The following is an 18,695-nucleotide window of genomic DNA, read 5'->3' on the forward strand; positions in this document are numbered from 1 at the left end:
CCTGGCAATGCTGTTTGCAATGACCTCCTTCTGCCCTGTTTTCATAACCCTGGTGGCTGTGCTCTGGAGACAAAATGGAGGTTACAGAAAGCTAGCAAGAACTGTTTAAATTGCCTGAGCTAATTACCACACCTAAAAAGGGGGCGGTGCTTCAGATACTTAAGAGGTGCTTTGTAGCACTTGGGGAGAGAGTTTTTTTTTTATTTTTGAGAGTCATTCTAGAAGGATCATAACTCGTTGCAGGAAAGATTGCCTGTAGACAGAAATAACTTGAATTAAAACCATCCCAGGCTGAAGCCTAGCGAAGTGAGGGTAAGAAGTGGCTGGTATTATTCTTTTTTTGTTTTGTTTGTTCGTTTTGTTTAATGGAAATTAACAAGGAGCTCCTACACATTGCGCCTGGAATATATATTTAAAAAGTCTGTTTGCTTACTGTCAATAAATTGCACTGGTTGCTTTTCACCATACACCATCATCTGTGCCATCCTTGACAAAAAATACCTGAGGAAATTTGGTTTTGCTGACCGAGAGAAAGAGTGGTCTCAGTGTATCTGATTAAAACAATGAGTATAGATATTTCTTTATTAATCTTTATTTTAAACATGATGTATCTGATTAAAGCAGTGAGCAGGGAGATTTAGTTATTTTATACATGATGTATTAATTGCTTCAAAACAGTTAAAGCAATATATTTTCCATGTTCCTTTGATGTCATCAGATCTTTCTGGTTTTAAAAAAAACCTTTAAATTATTTGGAAGAGAATTATTATAATTTCTTTAATGAAGCTTAGTTGCAAGGGCTTTCCAGGCTTTTTCAATCGAGCTCTGTGCACAGTAAAAAGGAGTTTTAGGGGGCCCCGGTTTTACAGGGGGCTAAGTTAACACCACAAAAGGTTTTGAAAGAATAGTGACTAATAATTTTACCAGGGGGAGACCCTCTGGGATCCCTGCATTCCCCTGACTGTCTGAATCACTCTGCACACCACACAGCTGTGCTTTTACCAAGGGAGACTTTCGGAGACCCCTGCGCTCCCCTGACTACACACCACACAGCTGTGCTTTTACCAAGGGAGACCCTCCGGGACCCCTGTGCACTCCTGACTGTATGAATCACTCTGTACCACATGGTCGTGCTTTTACCAGGGGAGACCCTTGGGGACCCCTGCACACCCCAGAGTGTATATGAATCACCCAGCACACAACACGGCCATGCTTTTACCTGGGGAGACCCTCGTGGGGACCCCTTCAAACCCCTGAGTGTACTGTATATGAATCACCCTGCACACCACATGGCCGTGCTTTTACCAGAGGAGACAACCAGCAGGCCCTGGCAGAACCGGGTTAACCTTTCTGCTACATATCATAACTTGAAACTGCTATGGATTATTTCCTAGACAGGTAATAAAATTTGGCAGCAGATAAAATTGTATGTTGTTATTTTTCTCTACAAAATGTATGTAAAACGTTGAAGGCATAGAAAACACTTGATATAATCTGCAATGTTTCAATAAAATATTGTATTGCACCACAACCTGAAAAATAAATTCATATTTTATATGCCCCTCATAGTAATTCAATGTTTGTCTTCAGCTATCTTCTGTAACACTGTAGCTGAAACTTGTCTAACCTGGCTTTAACATTGATTTTATTGAACATTGATTGTATTTAACATTGACTGTATGGGGGAAATGGGTATGTTTGGGCTTAGATGTACAACTATGACCAAAAGGTTTGTATCACCTAGAATTATAGGATTGAGACATCTTTTTTTTAAAACTATATATATATATATATATATATATATATATATATATATATATATATATATATATATATATATATAGATATAATGTAATCAAAGAAATGCGCACAGTACCCAGGAGGGCATGGTGAAGCCCACTGCTACTGAGCTAGTGCAAGAGCGCATGGTGCTGCATAGTACACGGTGCACATAGTGCTTACAGTACTCTGTGCGCACAGTGCTCGGTAGGCAGGTGTCTAGTAGTGCCATCGAGTACTTGGTTCACAAGATGCCTCGTTGCCCTCCGCTGTACGCTACGCGCTGGCCCGGTCGTATGACTGCATGTAGTCCTTACAGCACTCACTGTTTTGTGTTTTCCTCTGCTATTGCAGTTTAAAAAGAAAAAGAGACGGGAGCTCCCGAGTGGCGTATCCAGTAAAAAGAGCTCCATGTGGAGTGCAGGATGTGTCCTATAATCTGGGGATCGCAGGTTCGAGTCCAGGCTAAGTCACAGCTGACCATGACTGGGAGTTCTTAAGGGGTGGCCCACAATTGGCCAAGCGCTGCCTGGGTAGGGAGGGCTTAGGTCAGCAAGGGAATCAACAGCTAACAGTACTTCAGCGACCCCTGTGGCCAATAGGGCCCCTGTGGATCTGCAGTGGAGCCGCCAGATCTGTGTTGTCCTCCGGCGCTATAGGTCTGGTGGCCTCGCTGTGGATCCACAGTGTGTAAAATGATGGATTGGCAGGAGCACGTTTCGGAGGACAGGCGCTCCAGCCTTCGTTCCCTGAGTAGGTGGGCAGGTTGCGACCAGTGAGCCGAGGATACAGATAATAATTGGACACACTAAACTGGGGAGAAAACTGGGGTAAAAAATTGGAGATGACTAAATTATTAATAAATAAATAAATAAATTGGAAAAAAAAGAAAAAGAGAGGTCCGCAACCGGACCCCTGCTCTTCCTCAGCCCGCCCTCTTGATGCGCTTAAAAATTGCCATGGTGTCTGTCGTATTATCCTCATTGCTTTGCTGTTGTGTGTGTGTTTATGTGTGGTTTCATTTCACTGCCTTGCAGTTTCAAAATAAAAAATAATACATGCGCGATTCCTCCATCTGGACCCAGCTCTGCTGCGCCCCGCTGTTGAGTTGCTTACGCCTTCTTGTTTCAGCCCGCCTATTCAGTGTGTTGGTAAAAACAAAACAAAATCAGTTACCCGCATTGCCGTGGTAACTGCTATTTCCCTTTCAATTTGAAGACGGCCACCAAAACATTGTTATGGGATACACTCCTGGAAATAGATTTCGGTCACTGAGCTCTTTCTATCAAAGCTGCCGAAAGGCCCTCACCCTTCGGTGACCCCCTCGGTCCCGCCTACCGAGGGTACATGCAGGGGAGACTCACTCTCTTTTCGCTTCTCAAGGTGCTCGGTGCTTGCGGTCCATATTATACTGGCGCTGCACGGAGCACGCGGTGCTCAGTGCACACGTTGCACACAGTGCACAGTATCTATTGTTGCAAGGTACTTGGTGCACGTGGTGCATGCAGTACTAGGTGTGCCTTAGACCCGGTGCTACACTACACTCAGTGCCCACGGTGCTCGGTACACGCGGTGCACACAGTGGACAGTATATTCCGCGCTGTGACGGTCAGGGCTTGCATCCATGCCTGTTAAGCCTGTGGGACCAATATCCCACAGGAGGACAGGTATAACAGGTATGCTCGGTGCTTAGGCTCAGAGCACGCCTTCTCAGCCCTTAAAGGCTCCTGTGACATCTGTGCAGCGTTTCAGCCCCGCGTGCTCGCTAATCACCTGAAGAGAATCGCACGGGGACCCTCCCAGCCACGCCTCCCAATGCGTAAGTGTCTCGGGGAAGCCCCTAGGGGACACGTGTCCACAGACACAGGTGGTGCTCCACGAGGGCCAACGGTGGCGATCTTATCCACTTCGTCAGGGCCGTCCCCCGCCCGGACCGCCGAGTACTTTACCTCTCCTCCACGTGTACCTTCAGAGTTCAGAGATCCCGCGTGGGGACTGGTGGCTGTGTCCGTAGTCTTCGAAAACCTGTCCGGCAAGCCTGCTTCTCAGGAAACCTGACTGCTCCTGTGCCCAGCGTCCAGCTCCGGACAGCACCCCTGTGATGAGTCAAAGGGGTTTCGGTCTGTGATTCAGCCTCCCGACAGTAGATGGCATCAAACCAACTCGGGACTTCCCTTACCAAGATCTTGTGACCATGGCAAAAGTCATCTTTTGAGGGGCGGCACCTTGGTGAGGGGCGGAAGTACGAGTATGTAAATTCCAGCCACTGGAGTCAAGTGAAGGAGAAGGACACGTGTCGGTTGGGGATTGGTGTTCCGCTGACTACAGAGGCGGGACATTGCATACTAAAGGGAACGTACTACTGTGTTCGGGGTTGGTCCGAAAGAAAGTAAATTCTCACTGATCAGGGCACTAATTTTATGTCAGACTGTATTCAGCAACTATATAAATTATTGAAAATTCGTTCAATTAGAACCTCAGTTTTTCATCCACAAACGGATGGGCTTGTTGAACGATTTAATCAGACTTTGAAAAATATGTTGCGCCGCTTTGTAGATCAAGAAAAACGCAATTGGGCTAAACTGCTTCCCTACTTGCTCTTTGCAGTTCGCGAGGTACCACAATCCTCAACGGGGTTTTCCCCGTTTGAGCTCTTGTACGGTCGGCAGCCGCGGGGTATCTTGGATCTCATAAGAGAAGGCTGGGAAGAACAGTCAAAGGAGTCTAAAAATGTAGTAAAATACGTGTTGCAGTTACGCGATCGCTTAGAATTAGTCGGTCGATTGGCACATGACAATCTCAAAGCGGCACAGCAGAAGCAGCAACAAAGCTACAATAAAAATGCAAGAATTCGGAACTTTCGACCTGGAGATAAAGTGTTGTTATTGTTGCCCTCATCGGAATCTAAGTTGTTTGCTAAATGGCAGGGTCCCTTTCAGGTTATTCGAGCAATTGGTAAAGTCAATTATGAGATCCGACAGCCTGGGCGTCGGAAAGAAAGTCAAATTTATCATGTTAATCTCCTGAAACCGTGGAAAGAACGGGAAGTCCATTTTATATCTCCTGTACAGGAGGGAGAGGATTTTGGACCCTCAATTGAGTCAGAGTCAGCAATTGAGGTCCCGATGGGGGAACAATTAACTCCTGATCAGCGTGAAGAGGTAAGCAATCTAATTAAAATGTTCAGTGATGTGTTTTCTAACGTGCCTGGAAGAACGCATTTGATCGAACATGCTATTATCACTCCGCCAGGTCTAAGAGTTAGACAGAGACCGTATCGCATTCCAGAGAGTCGGAGAGATTCTGTTCGAAGGGAGGTGGAGTGTATGTTGAAACTTGGGGTAATTGAACCTTCCCGAAGTGAGTGGTGTAGCCCAATAGTACCAATAGACAAGCCAGATGGGTCACTACGATTATGTATCGATTTTAGGAGGGTGAATGCTATCTCCAAGTTTGATGCATATCCCATGCCTCGAGTAGATGAACTCTTAGACAAACTGGGGCAAGCTCGGTTTATTTCAACTCTGGATCTGACGAAAGGATATTGGCAAATTCCATTAACGAAAGCCTCTCGTGAGAAAACGGCATTTTCAACCCCAGAGGGTCTTTTTCAATTTTGTACTATGCCGTTCGGACTTCATGGAGCGCCTGCTACTTTTCAGAGACTAATGGACAGGGTTTTACAACCTCATCGAGAGTATGCAGCTGCGTATATCGATGATGTAGTCATTTATAGTTCTTCCTGGAGAGAACATTTGACTAGATTAGAAGCCGTCTTACAGTCTCTGAGGAGGGCGGGGCTCACAGCGAACATGGCAAAGTGCGCTATTGGAAAAGAAGAAACTAAATATTTAGGTTTCATAATGGGTAAGGGTAGAGTGAAACCGTTGGTTTCAAAAGTCCAGGCTTTGTTGGATTCACCGGTACCTACCACGAAAACCCAGGTGAGATCACTGTTAGGGTTGGCTGGTTATTACCGCCGCTTTATTCCACACTTTTCCACTATAGCCGCCCCTCTCACTGATCTCACTAAAAAGAACGCTCCAAATAAAGTTAAGTGGAGTGCAGAGTGTCAGACAGCCTTTGAATCTATTAAAACTAATTTGAGTCAGGCCCCAGCATTAGTAAGCCCGGATTTCAGCCGAGAGTTCGTCCTGCAGACAGATGCATCGCAGACTGGTCTGGGGGCGGTTCTGTCCCAGGAGAGAGATGGTGTAGAACACCCGATACTATACATCAGTCGGAAGTTACTGCCCAGAGAACAGAGGTATTCGGTAGTGGAGAAAGAATGCCTGGCAGTGAAATGGGCAGTGGAATCTTTAAAATACTATCTTCTGGGACGACCCTTTGTACTCATCACAGATCACGCTTCTTTAAAGTGGTTAGACACGATGAAGGATTCAAACGCTAGGATTACGCGGTGGTACCTGGCGCTCCAACCCTTCGCCTTTCAAATAAGGTATCGTGCGGGTAAGTTACATCAAAATGCTGATTTTTTTTCCCGGGAGGGAGGTAAAAGGGAAGGGTTAGAGGTTTCCGAGTGTTCCTTCGGCTCCACTCTGAGGGGTGGGATATGTGATGAGTCAAAGGGTTTTCGGTCTGTGATTCAGCCTCCCGACAGTAGGTGGCATCAAACCAACTCGGGACTTCCCTTACCAAGATCTCGTGACCATGGCAAAAGTCATCTTTTGAGGGGCGGCACCTTGGTGAGGGGCGGAAGTACGAGTATGTAACTTCCAGCCACTGGAGTCAAGTGAAGGAGAAGGACACGTGTCGGTTGGGGATTGGTGTTCCACTGACTACAGAGGCGGGACATTACATACTAAAGGGAACGTACTACTGTGTTCGGGGTTGGTCCGAAAGAAAAAGTAGGAGGAGTAACGGGTGAAGGGAGAGACTGGTTTTGTGCAGCGGGTTTTTTTTGAAATACTAACATTTCTTTTGTCTTTTTTTTGTTTATGTATGGTCACCACGAAGACAAATTAAAGACGAGTCATCAGTTTGTTTTGGATTTCACCCCTGCACTCCTTCCCTCACACCATTTTGTTTTTCGTTTGTTATTTAATCCTTTTTGTTGTGTATAGAAAATAAAAATAAATTATTTTATTTCTGTACACATAAATTACTGTCTGGACATTCCATTTAATACACTCTCGCCTCACACACCCCCTGACCCCTCTGTGGGAGAGCAGGGCGAGCGGATTGACCTTGAGCTTTGTTTGAATGAGGACATGCTCTCCATTGCCGCCTCGTTGGGTGAGTCCGCTTTCCCTCCAGATATGGAGGTCGAGGCAGAGCCTGATTTCCCAGCTGAAACGGCCCCTAGTTCCGATTTTGTCTCGATTACTAGTGCGCTGCCACTCGCTGTCCCCTGAACAGCGCAAGCAGAGCCACACCATTTCGTCTTTTGACTGTGGCTCAATGAGCTCAAACCTTTCCAGCTTTCCCCGATTTTATGGATCTGTTCCCAGTCGCGGGAGGGGGCGGTGGCCTACAGAATTCTTGTGACGGAGCATCTAGTGAGGCTGGGCCTCACCATCAGTGATGCCAAGTCGGCTGAGGCCAGTGCAGTGCATAACGTATGTTGGGCTCCAGCTGGACTCCACTATGATGCGCACATACCTGTCGGACGACAGGGTACCAGGTCTACAGCACCACCTCTCCCTGTTTCATCAGGGATCGAGGGTGCCCCTTGTTTTGTGACAGCAACTACTGCGTCTGATGGCAGCTGCGGTATCAGCCATCGATCTGGGTTTATGCACATGCACCTGCTACAGACATGGCTCAAAGCATTCCGATTAGGATTCCCTCTCACCTGCGCCAAGGAGTCTGAATGGGAGTGGTATACAACCACAGGGTGGTAACGACGGATGCCTCCAACTGGGGCACAGTCTGCAAAGGCAGAGGAGTCATTGGGCTCTAGTCAGGCCGTTGGACATCCCTGCATATCAATATGCTGGAGCTGCAGGCAGTGTTCCTTGCCCTCCAGCACTTCCTAGCCATGGTGCAGAACAGTCATGTGCTGATCCGCACAGACAATACATCAGTGGTGGCGTATGTCAACCATCAGGTTGGCCTTCAGTCCCCAGGGTTACATCGCCCAGCCTTCAGGTTTAGGATTTGGGCTCAACGGAACCTACTGTCCCTTCGGGCGACACATGTTCCGGGCATGGAGAATTGGGCAGCGGACCTCCTATCGAGGGAGGGCCCGCATCCCTTGGACTGGTGGAGTGCATTTGGGAACAGTTCAGAAAGGCACAGGTCGATCTCTTCGCCTCGGGGGAGACGACACACTGCCCGCTGTGTTAATCCCTCCATCGCTGCAGCGGTCCACTTGGCAACGATGCCCTAGCCCATGTATGGCCCAGAGCGCTCCTTTGTGCATTCCCGCCTCTGCCATTACTTCCAGCCTTTCTTGAAAAGGTCCGGTCAGAGAAGGCATCAATTCTCCTAGTGGTTCCCAGGTGGCCCAGGAGAATCTGGTTTTCATCCCTGTGCCAGCTATTGAACGGCTCGGCCTGGGAGATCGTGCTTCGCCGAGATCTCCTCAGCCAAGTGAGAGGCACACTTTGGCACACGGAGCCGGGCTGGCTCCAGGTGTGGGTCTGGCCACTGAAAGGGACTGCTGGTCAGCCTTAGGGCTGTCAGACGTGGTCGTGGGTACACTGCAGAATGCTAGGGCGCATTCCACTAGGTCACTCTATGCCTGTAAGTGGAAACGTTTTCAATATTGGTGCCTTTCTACTGTCATATCCAATCTCCTGTTCCATGCCTGTCATCTTGCAGTTTCTGCAATATCTGCTTGAGGCTGGTAAATCACCTTCCACACTGAAGGTTTAAGTGGTGGCTATTTCTGCCTTCCCTGCCCCCATTGACTCCGTGTCAACGAGTGCGCATTTTCTGGCTACCCGGTTTCTCCTAGGCGCTCGGCGATTGCACCCTCCTAGGAGGGCCATTCTCCCAGAATGGAGCCTTGAGATTGTACTGGAGGCTCTCACGCAGGCCCCTTGGGTTTCAGTGTGTCGGTACAGACAGCCTGTTAGATTCAGTGTGTCAGCAGAGCAGTCCTGAGGAATTCAGTGTGTCAGTGTAGACTGCCTGTGGGATTCAGTGTGTCAGTAAAGACTGCCTGTGGGATTTAGTGCTAGCACGGCAGGCCTGTTTGATTCAGTGTGTCAGCACGACAGGCCTGAGGGATTCAGTGTATCAGCAGAGGAGGCCTGTGGAATTCAGTGTGTCAGTGCAGACTGCCTCTGGGATTCAGTGTGTCAGTGCAGACTGCCTCTGGGATTCAGTGTGCCAGCTCAGACTGCCTGTTCGATTCAGTGTATGAGTATAGACTGTCTGTGGGTTTAAGTGTTAGCACAGTAGGCCTGTGGGATTCAATGTGTCAGTATGGACTGCCTGGGGGATTCAGTTTGTTAGCACAACAGACCTATAGGAGTCAGTGTGTCACTTCATACTGCCTGTGGGATTCAGTGTGTCAGTGCAGACTGCCTGTGGGATTCAGTGTGTCAGTACAGCAGACCTGTGTGTTTCAGTGTGTCAGTGCAGAGCCTCAGGGATTCACTGTGTCAGTACAGACTGCCTGTGGGATTCAGTGTGTCAGTAAAGACTGCCTGTGGGATTCAATGTGTCAATAAAGACTGCCTGTGGGACTTAGTGTTAGCACAGCAAGCCTATGCGACTCAGTGTGTCACTACATACTGCCAATGGGGTTCAGTGTGTCACTACATACTGCCTCTGTGATTCAGTGGGTCAGTACAGACTTTCTTTGGTATTCAGTGTGTCGGTACAGACTGCCTGTGGGAGTAAGTGTTAGAACAGTAGCCCTGCTTGATTCAGTGTGTCAGCACAGCAGGCCTGGGGGATTCATTGTGTCAGTACAGACTTCCTGTGGGATTCAGTGTGTCAGTATGGACTGCCTGTGAGATTCACTATGTTATCAGAGCAGGAATATGGGCTTTAGTGTGTCACTACATACTGCCTGTGGGATTCAGTGTGTCAGTAGAGACTGACTGTGGAATTCAGTGTGTCCGCACAGCAGTCCTGAGGGATTCAGTGTGTAAGCACAGCAGGCCTGGAGGATTCATTGTGCCAGTACAGACTTCCTGTAGGATTCAGTGTGTCAGTATGGACTGCCTGTGGGATTCACTATGTTATCAGAGCAAGAATATGGGCTTCAGTGTGTCACTACACACTGCCTGTGGGATTCAGTGTGTCAGTAGAGGCTGACTGTGGGATTCAGTGTGTCCGCACAGCAGGCCTGTGGGATTCAGTGTGTCAGTACAGCAGGCCTGTGGGATTCTGTGTTAGCACAATAGACTTGTGGGATTCAGTGTTTCAGTAAAGACCGCCTTTGGGATTCAGTGTGTCAGTACAGACTACATGTGGGATTTAGTGTTAGCACAGCAGGCCTGTGGGATTCAATGTGCCAGCACAGACTGCCTGTGGGATTAAGTGTGTCAATACAGACTGCCTTTGGGATTCAGTGTGTCAGTACAGACTGCATGTGGGATTATGTGTTAGAACAGCAGGCCTGTGGGATTCAGTGCTTCAGTAAAGACTGCCTTTGGGATTCAGTGTGTTGGTAGAGACTGCTTCTGAGGGATTTGGTGTGTCAGTGTAGACTGCCTGTGGGATTCAGTGTGTCAGTACAGACTGCCTCTGAGGGATTTGGTGTGTCAGTGCAGACTGCCTCTGAGGGATTTGGTGTGTCAGTGCAGACTGCCTGTGGGATTCAGTGTGTCAGTACAGACTGCCTCTGAGGGATTCAGTGTGTCAGTACAGACTGCCTCTGAGGGATTTGGTGTGTCAGTGCAGACTGCCTGTGGGATTCAGTGTTAGCACAGTAGGCCTGTGGAATTCAGTGTGTCAGTGCAGACTGCCTCTGGGATTCAGTGTGTCGGTACAGACTACCTGAGGGATTCAGTGTGTTAGTAGAGACTGCCTGTGGGATTCAGTGTGTCAGTACAGACTGCCTTTGCGATTCAGTATGTCAATATAGACTGTCTGTGGTTTTCAGTGTGTCAGTACAGACTGCCTATGGGATTCAGTTTTAGCCCTGCAGGCCTGTTGTATTCAGTGTGTCAGTATAGACTTCCTGTGGGATTCAGTGTTTGCACAGGAGCCCTGTGGGATTCAGTGTGTCAGCACAGCAGACCTGTGGGATTCAGTGTGCCAGTGCATTCTGCCTTTGGGATTCAGTGTGTCAGTACAGACTGCCACTGGGATTCAGTGTGTCAGTGCAGACTGCCTGTGGGACAAAGTGTGTCACTACAGACTGCGTTTGGGATTCACTGTGTCAGTACAGACTACATGTGGGATTTAGTGTTAGCACAGCAGGCCTGTGGGATTCAATGTGCCAGCACAGACTGCCTGTGGGATTAAGTGTGTCAATACAGACTGCCTTTGGGATTCAGTGTGTCAGTACAGACTGCCTGTGGGATTATGTGTTAGAGCAGCAGGCCTGTGGGATTCAGTGCTTCAGTAAAGACTGCCTTTGGGATTCAGTGTGTTGGTAGAGACTGCCTGTGGGATTCAGTGTGTCAGTACAGACTGCCTGTGGGTTTTAGTTTGTCAGTACATACTGTCTGTGGAATTCAGTGTGTCAGTACAGCAGGCCTTAGGGATTCAGTGTGTCAGCACAGCAGGCCTGTGGAATTCAGTGTGTGAGTATAGACTGTCTGTGGGATTAAGTGTTAGCACAGTACGCTTGTGGGTTTCAGTGTGTCACTACATACTGCCTTTGGGATTCAGTGTGTCAGCACAGACTGCCACTGGGATTCAGTGTGTCAGTACAGACTGCCTGTGGGATTATGTGTTAGACCAGCAGGCCTGTAGGATTCAGTGTTTCAGTAAAGACTGCCTTTGGGATTCAGTGTGTTGGTAGAGACTGCCTGTGGGATTCAGTGTGTCAGTACAGACTGCCTTTGCGATTCAGTGTGTTAATATAGACTGCCTGTGGGATTCAGTGTGTCAGCACAGACTGCCTGTGGGATTCAGTGTTAGCAAAGCAGACTTGTGGCATTCAGTGTTTCAGTACAGACTGCCAGTTGGATTCAGTGTTAGCACAGTAGGCCTGTGGGATTCAGTGTGGTGCAGTACAGACTGCCTGTGGGATTTAGTGTTTGCACAGCAGCCCTGTGGGATTCAGTGTCTCAGTACAGACTGCCTGTGGGTTTTAGTTTGTCAGTAGATACTGTCTGTGGAATTCAGTGTGTCAGTACAGCAGACCTTAGGGATTCAGTGTGTCAGCACAGCAGGCCTGTGGAATTCAGTGTGTGAGTATAGACTGTCTGTGGGATTAAGTGTTAGCACAGTACGCTTGTGGGTTTCAGTGTGTCACTACATACTGCCTTTGGGATTCAGTGTGTCAGCACAGACTGCCACTGGGATTCATTGACAAAGTCCCGCACAAAAGATTAATTCTCAAACTGAACGCAGTTGGGATTCAAGGAAACACATGTATATGGATTAGGGAGTGGTTAACATGTAGAAAACAGAAAGTACTGATTAGAGGAAAAACCTCAGAATGGAGTGTGGTAACCAGCGGTGTACCACAGGGATCAGTATTAGGTCCTCTGCTATTCCTAATCTACATTAATGATTTAGATTCTGGTATAGTAAGCAAACTTGTTAAATTTGCAGACGACACAAAAGTAGGAGGAGTGGCAAACACTGTTGCAGCAGCAAAGGTCATTCAAAATGATCTAGACAAGATTCAGAACTGGGCAGACACATGGCAAATGACATTTAATAGAGAAAAGTGTAAGGTACTGCATGCAGGAAATAAAAATGTACATTATAAATATCATATGGGAGATATTGAAATTGGAGAAGGAATCTATGAAAAAGACCTAGGAGTTTTTGTTGACTCAGAAATGTCTTCATCTAGACAATGTGGGGAAGCTATAAAAAAGGCTAACAAGATGCTCGGATACATTGTGAAAAGTGTTGAATTTAAATCAAGGGAAGTAATGTTAAAACTGTACAATGCACTAGTAAGACCTCATCTTGAATATTGTGTTCAGTTCTGGTCACCTCGCTATAAAAAAGATATTGCTGCTCTAGAAAGAGTGCAAAGAAGAGCGACCAGAATTATTCCGGGCTTAAAAGGCATGTCATATGCAGACAGGCTAAAAGAATTGAATCTGTTCAGTCTTGAACAAAGAAGACTACGTGGCGACCTAATTCAAGCATTCAAAATTCTAAAAGGTATTGACAGTGTCGACCCAAGGGACTTTTTCAGCCTGAAAAAAGAAACAAGGACCAGGGGTCACAAATGGAGTTTAGAAAAAGGGGCATTCAGAACAGAAAATAGGAGACACTTTTTTACACAGAGAATTGTGAGGGTCTGGAATCAACTCCCCAGTAATGTTGTTGAAGCTGACACCCTGGGATCTTTCAAGAAGCTGCTTGATGAGATTTTGGGATCAATAAGCTACTAACAACCAAACGAGCAAGATGGGCCGAATGGCCTCCTCTCGTTTGTAAACTTTCTTATGTTCTTATGTTCTTATGTTCAGTGTGTCAGTGCAGACTGCCTGTGGGATTCAGTGTGTCACTACATACTGCCTATGGGATTCAGTGTGTCAATGCAGACTGCCTGTGGGATTCAGCGTTAGCACAGCAGACCTGTGGCATTCAATGTGTCAGTGCAGACTGCCATTCGGATTCAGTGTTAGCACTGCAGGCCTGATGTATTTAGTGTGTCAGTACAGACTGCCTGTGGGATTCAGTGTGTCAGTACAGACTGCCCTTGGGATTCACTGTGTCAGTACAGTAGGACAGAGGATTTTACTGTGTCAGAATAGCAGGCCTATGGGATTCAGTGTGTCACTACATACTGCCTGTGGGATTCAGTGTGTCAGTACAGACAGACTGGTTGATTCAGTGGGTCAGTACAGACTTTCTTTGGTATTCAGTGTGTCAATACAGACTGCCTGTGGGAGTCAGTGTGTCAGTATAGACTGCCTGTGGGATTCAATGTGTCAGTATAGACTGCTTCTGGGATTCAGTGTGTCAGCACAGCAGTCCTGAGGGATTCAGTGTGTCACTACAGGCCTGTGCCTGTGGGAGTCAGTGTGTCAGTTTGCAGAGCAGGCCAGTGGGATTCTGTGTGTCAGTACAGACTGTCTGAGGGATTATGTGTTAGCATAGCAGACCTGTGGGTCAGTACAGTACAGACTGCCTGTGGGATTCAGTGTGCCAGCACGGCAGACCTGTGGGATTCAGTGTGTCAGTACAGACTGCCTGTGGGATTCAGTGTTAGCAGTCAGGTATTCAGTGTTTCGGTACAGACTATAGATTCAGTGTTTCAGTACAGACTGCCTGTGGGATTCAGTGTGCACAGCATTGCCTGTGGGATTCAGTAGACTGCTTCTGGGATTCAGTGTGTCAGCACAGCAGTCCTGAGGGATTCAGTGTGTCAGCACAGCAGGCCTGTGGGATTCAATGTGTCAGTACAGACTGCTTGTTGGATTCAGTGTTTGCAGAGCAGGCCAGTGGGATTCTGTGTGTCAGTACAGACTGTCTGAGGGATTATGTGTTAGCATAGCAGACCTGTGGGATTCACTGAGTCAGTACAGACTGCCTGTGGGATTCAGTGTGCCAGCACGGCAGACCTGTGGGATTCAGTGTGTCAGTAATGACTGTCTGAGGGATTCAGTGTTAGCAGAGCAGGCCTGTGGTATTCAGTGTTTCGGTACAGACTGCCTAAGGGATTCTGTGTTAGCACAGCAAACCTGTGGGATTCAGTGAGTCACTACAGATTGCCTGTGGGATTCACTTTTAGCACAGCATGCCTGTGGGATTCAGTGTGTTAGTGCAGACTGCCTTTGGGATTCAGTGTGTCAGTACAGAGTGCATGTGGTGATTCAGTGTGTCAGCACAGCAGACTTGTGGGATTCAGTGTGTCAGCACAGCAGGCCTGTGGGATTAGTGTCTGCCCGTTTTTTGGATGTGTCTTCTTGCACACATTTTCTCCAGTATTTTGCTCAGAACTGTTAAACCTCTTTTTTTTAGCGAACCTTTAATTTGTGAAACAGGCATGTACGGTCTCCCCGTTTATACATAGCAGGGTTTAGACCCAGGGGAGCTCTGTAGCAGACATGTTTTCAGTACAGTGTTGTCAGATCAGATGTGCTCCCTCTAGAGGTTTCATGTTTCTACTCAGAGCCATCTGGAGCTAAGAAATGGGCAGAGGTGTTTTTAAGGCACATTTTTAATTTTAGAGGATTTTCTAAAGGTTTTTTTCTGTCTGAAAACATTTCATTTCATAGGATGTATTCATAGTGCAAGTTCATCCTTTACTAAGATGTCAGTTGGCAGTGATCATGTTTTTCTTTACTTCATATACAGCAAGTATTAGGATTACTAGGCACACAGAGTCTGTGCTACTGTACATATTAATTGAGTGAGGATCACAGGTGAGGGCCTAATACTTCTTGTAAAGGAAATGTATTTTGTTGTAAGAGCAGTGTTTAAGTGTTGTGTCAGTCAGTGAATATCTATTCAGGAAAATGAAGACAAAACTACATTTATAGATTTTTTTAATTTTTTTTTTTTTTTTTTTTTTTTTTTTTTTACAATGTAGCCATGGTGTGCCAATATAATATTACTGTATGTTTAAGAATTATACACCACAGTGCATTCCAATGAATTGCATCCATGATAATTGCATATTCCTCTTAACTTAAAAAAAATAAAAAATGAAGCACATTCCCTTTGGAAATGCACATGCAGTAAATTCCTGTGAAATGCATATCATGTGTGCTTAATAGTTTTATGCATTTAACTAGAAGAAAGAAATGTACTTTACAATTGTATGAAATTATCAGGTAATCGATGCACTACATTGTATATGTTACTGACATTGCACTTGCTGGTAATTGCATAAAACTGTTACAGTCGGCACCTAGGCTATGCAATTAACAAGAATCTACTGTAATAGGACTTAATACAAAGTGCTTCTGATAGTATTTCAAGTTGGATTTCAGTGTTATTTGCATTAGTTGTCTCTTAATAAATTCAGTATATATTCAACGTTTCAACAACCTAATTGTTTTTGTTTACATTCATAAAAACAGGAACTTGAGCCTTTATACTAAATCATTTTTTTTCCAGAGGTCTTACAGGCAATTCTAAAGGTTTTCTTGCATTCATCTAAAAGTTGAATGGGGAGGGGTTCTGGCATCTACGATTGCTGCGCGTGCAACAAGCCCTCCTGGTCCGGTAAAAAAAAAACTAAAATATTGACACAAATCTCAAGCTTCTTGGACCACAACATATTTTCGCATAATCCTACACAATGGTGGAAAAATACTTACTTTCTGTAAACTATGCAGGACTGATTTTAACGGTAGGAGCAAGAATGATGATGTTTGTGGTAAGCACAAGAGATCACAAAAACACCAAAGCCAGTGACGATCAGAAAACCAACTCTTCAATAACATCTTTCATTGCCATAGGAAAAACAGAGATAAAAAATGTTACATATGCAGAGACCTTTGCATGTTGTGACTAGTTCAGCAAGTCTGTAGCAGACTTGCAGAAAAGTCTAAAAGTCACACAATAGTGAAAGATAAGAACATAAGAAAGCTTACAAATGACCCATCTTGCTCATTTGGTCGTTAGTACCTTATTGAGCCCAGAATCTCATCAAGCATCTTCTTGAAGGATCCCATAGTGTCAGCTTCAATCAGCTTCAACAACACTACTGGGGAGTTGGTTCCACACTCCCACAATCCTCTGTGTAAAAAAGTACCTCCTAATTTCTGTTCTGAATGCCCCTCTATTTAATCTCCATTTATGACCCCTGGTCCTTGTTTCTTTTTTCAGGTCAAAAAGGTCCCCTAGGTCGACATTGTCAATAACTTTTAGACTTTTTAAAGCTTGAATCAGATCGCTGCGTAGTCTTCTTTGTTTAATTCTTTTTAGCCTGTCTACATATGGCCTGCCTTTTAAAGCATTTCTATTACAATTTCAGCATCAATATTGCTTTAGAAATTCAGATTCACTGATAACATGTGTTTATACACAGCAATAGTGTGTTCATTTAAATTAGATTGTTGACAATGACATGTTACTGATAGTGGCATTGATCCACTCCATATGCGCAGTGTAGTGTGTTGCAATGTCACATTTGTTTCAAGCTAATGGGACAGTGTAGGTAGTAATTAGACAAACTCCCAAATGGAACCAATAAGAAATAACACTTTATTTTTTACAGCCAGATCTTACAACAACACCCACTTATCTGCGTGCACATATGTGTGTCACACTATATTGCTCTCAAAGACTAGGAACCTTTAACAGGAAACAGTATCCATAACAATAGGTTCCACCTCTATTGCTACAATGTTGTTATTTTAACTTTTTTTTTATTTTTTTTTTACTATTTTTTTATGATGAACTTCTTGAATTCATTTTTTTTTTTTTTTTTTTGTTATAAAATAGGTGCCATAGCTTGTCCTTTGATGTCGAGGTCAATGTGTAGTACCAAACTGAGACTTTAGGTGTGCTGTGTGATGAAAGTACAACACCAGCTGGGCCTGTGTACTGTATAGGTTGCTGCCTACACCTACAGCACAATATGAACCACAGGGGCCCAAAGAGCATGAGATTGGGAACCATGGCATGATTGTTTTACTGTTTGATACTTTTCCTTTTTAAAAGTAATTTGAAGGAAGTAATAAAGTATAATAGCTGTATGCCTTTGTCTTATGTAGGTATGCCCTTCAGTTATGCCACTGAGATTTCAGTTTACAAAAGTTCACTTATTTTGAAAAGTCAGTGTTGACAGGTATGGTACAGACTGCCTAAGATTGGGATTCTTTCCCTCTTTCGGAATAGCTCACCTTTCCATAGTGCTGTAGATTTGCTTTTACTTTCTGCCACCTCAATGCATTTATTTTGTAGAAGTGGCATGTAGAATTGCTTACTGTGTGAAGTTATTACTGGTGAACACCTAATAAAGTCCCCTCCATTCACTGTCACCATGCATCCATTTCTGTCTCTCCACTTAATCAGTTTGACTGCACAGACTTTACAAAGATAGACTGGCATAGACGTCCAGGCATGTATAAACACATTTATTTATTCATTGCATTTATAGAGCGTTTTTTATACAAACATATGGCAAAGCACTGTACAGTACATAGCAGAAAAAAAGAACAAATCACAATACAATTGTATAGCATATCATACATATAACTGCCATTAAATTACCTTTTTTAAATAACAGTACACATAATACAAAAACATGAATTTTAAAGTTACATTAAAACCCACTAAGATAAGTGTTAAAGGAATTGACTTTTTAGCTCAGTTTTGCCGGACAATTGGTTTCTAATATAAGCGGGGTTTTTTTTGTTTTGTTTTGTTTTTTTTTAAATGGCAAAAAAAAATGAAGTATTATTATTCTCCTCATCATTAGCAATATCATGGTCCACTGTCAAGTCATAGTGGAGGCTAACTGCAACGCATCATTCCACTCGCATATACAGGACTGGTCTGTACATTTGCTATGCAGCAGTCAAAAAACCTTTGACAACGTAAACGTGAAGCGTTCTGACTGATAAGAACAGCGCAAAGATATCTATTGAAGTTTAAGCAGCACCGCATCAAATATAATTATACGCAAGCCCTTCCCTGGTTGCAGTTTTCTTTGCTTTCGGCGGCACTGAATATGCTCGTCACATTTCCCCCGAGTTGTGTTTACTCAGTATTGTGGAAATATAAACAGTAATCGTGCATGACGTCAAAACATATCACACCAGTCACATTGTGCTAATAGAGCACATCTGGAAAAACTCACTTCAATTCCCCAGGCCACTGGCCCTATTTAATCTGCTGTTGGGTTATTTATATTTCACGGAATAATAAAACCCAGGTTATGTGTACCTTGCTGTTTT

This window comes from Polyodon spathula, chromosome 24 (genome assembly GCF_017654505.1).
Source record: "Polyodon spathula isolate WHYD16114869_AA chromosome 24, ASM1765450v1, whole genome shotgun sequence".
NCBI lineage: Eukaryota > Metazoa > Chordata > Actinopteri > Acipenseriformes > Polyodontidae > Polyodon > Polyodon spathula.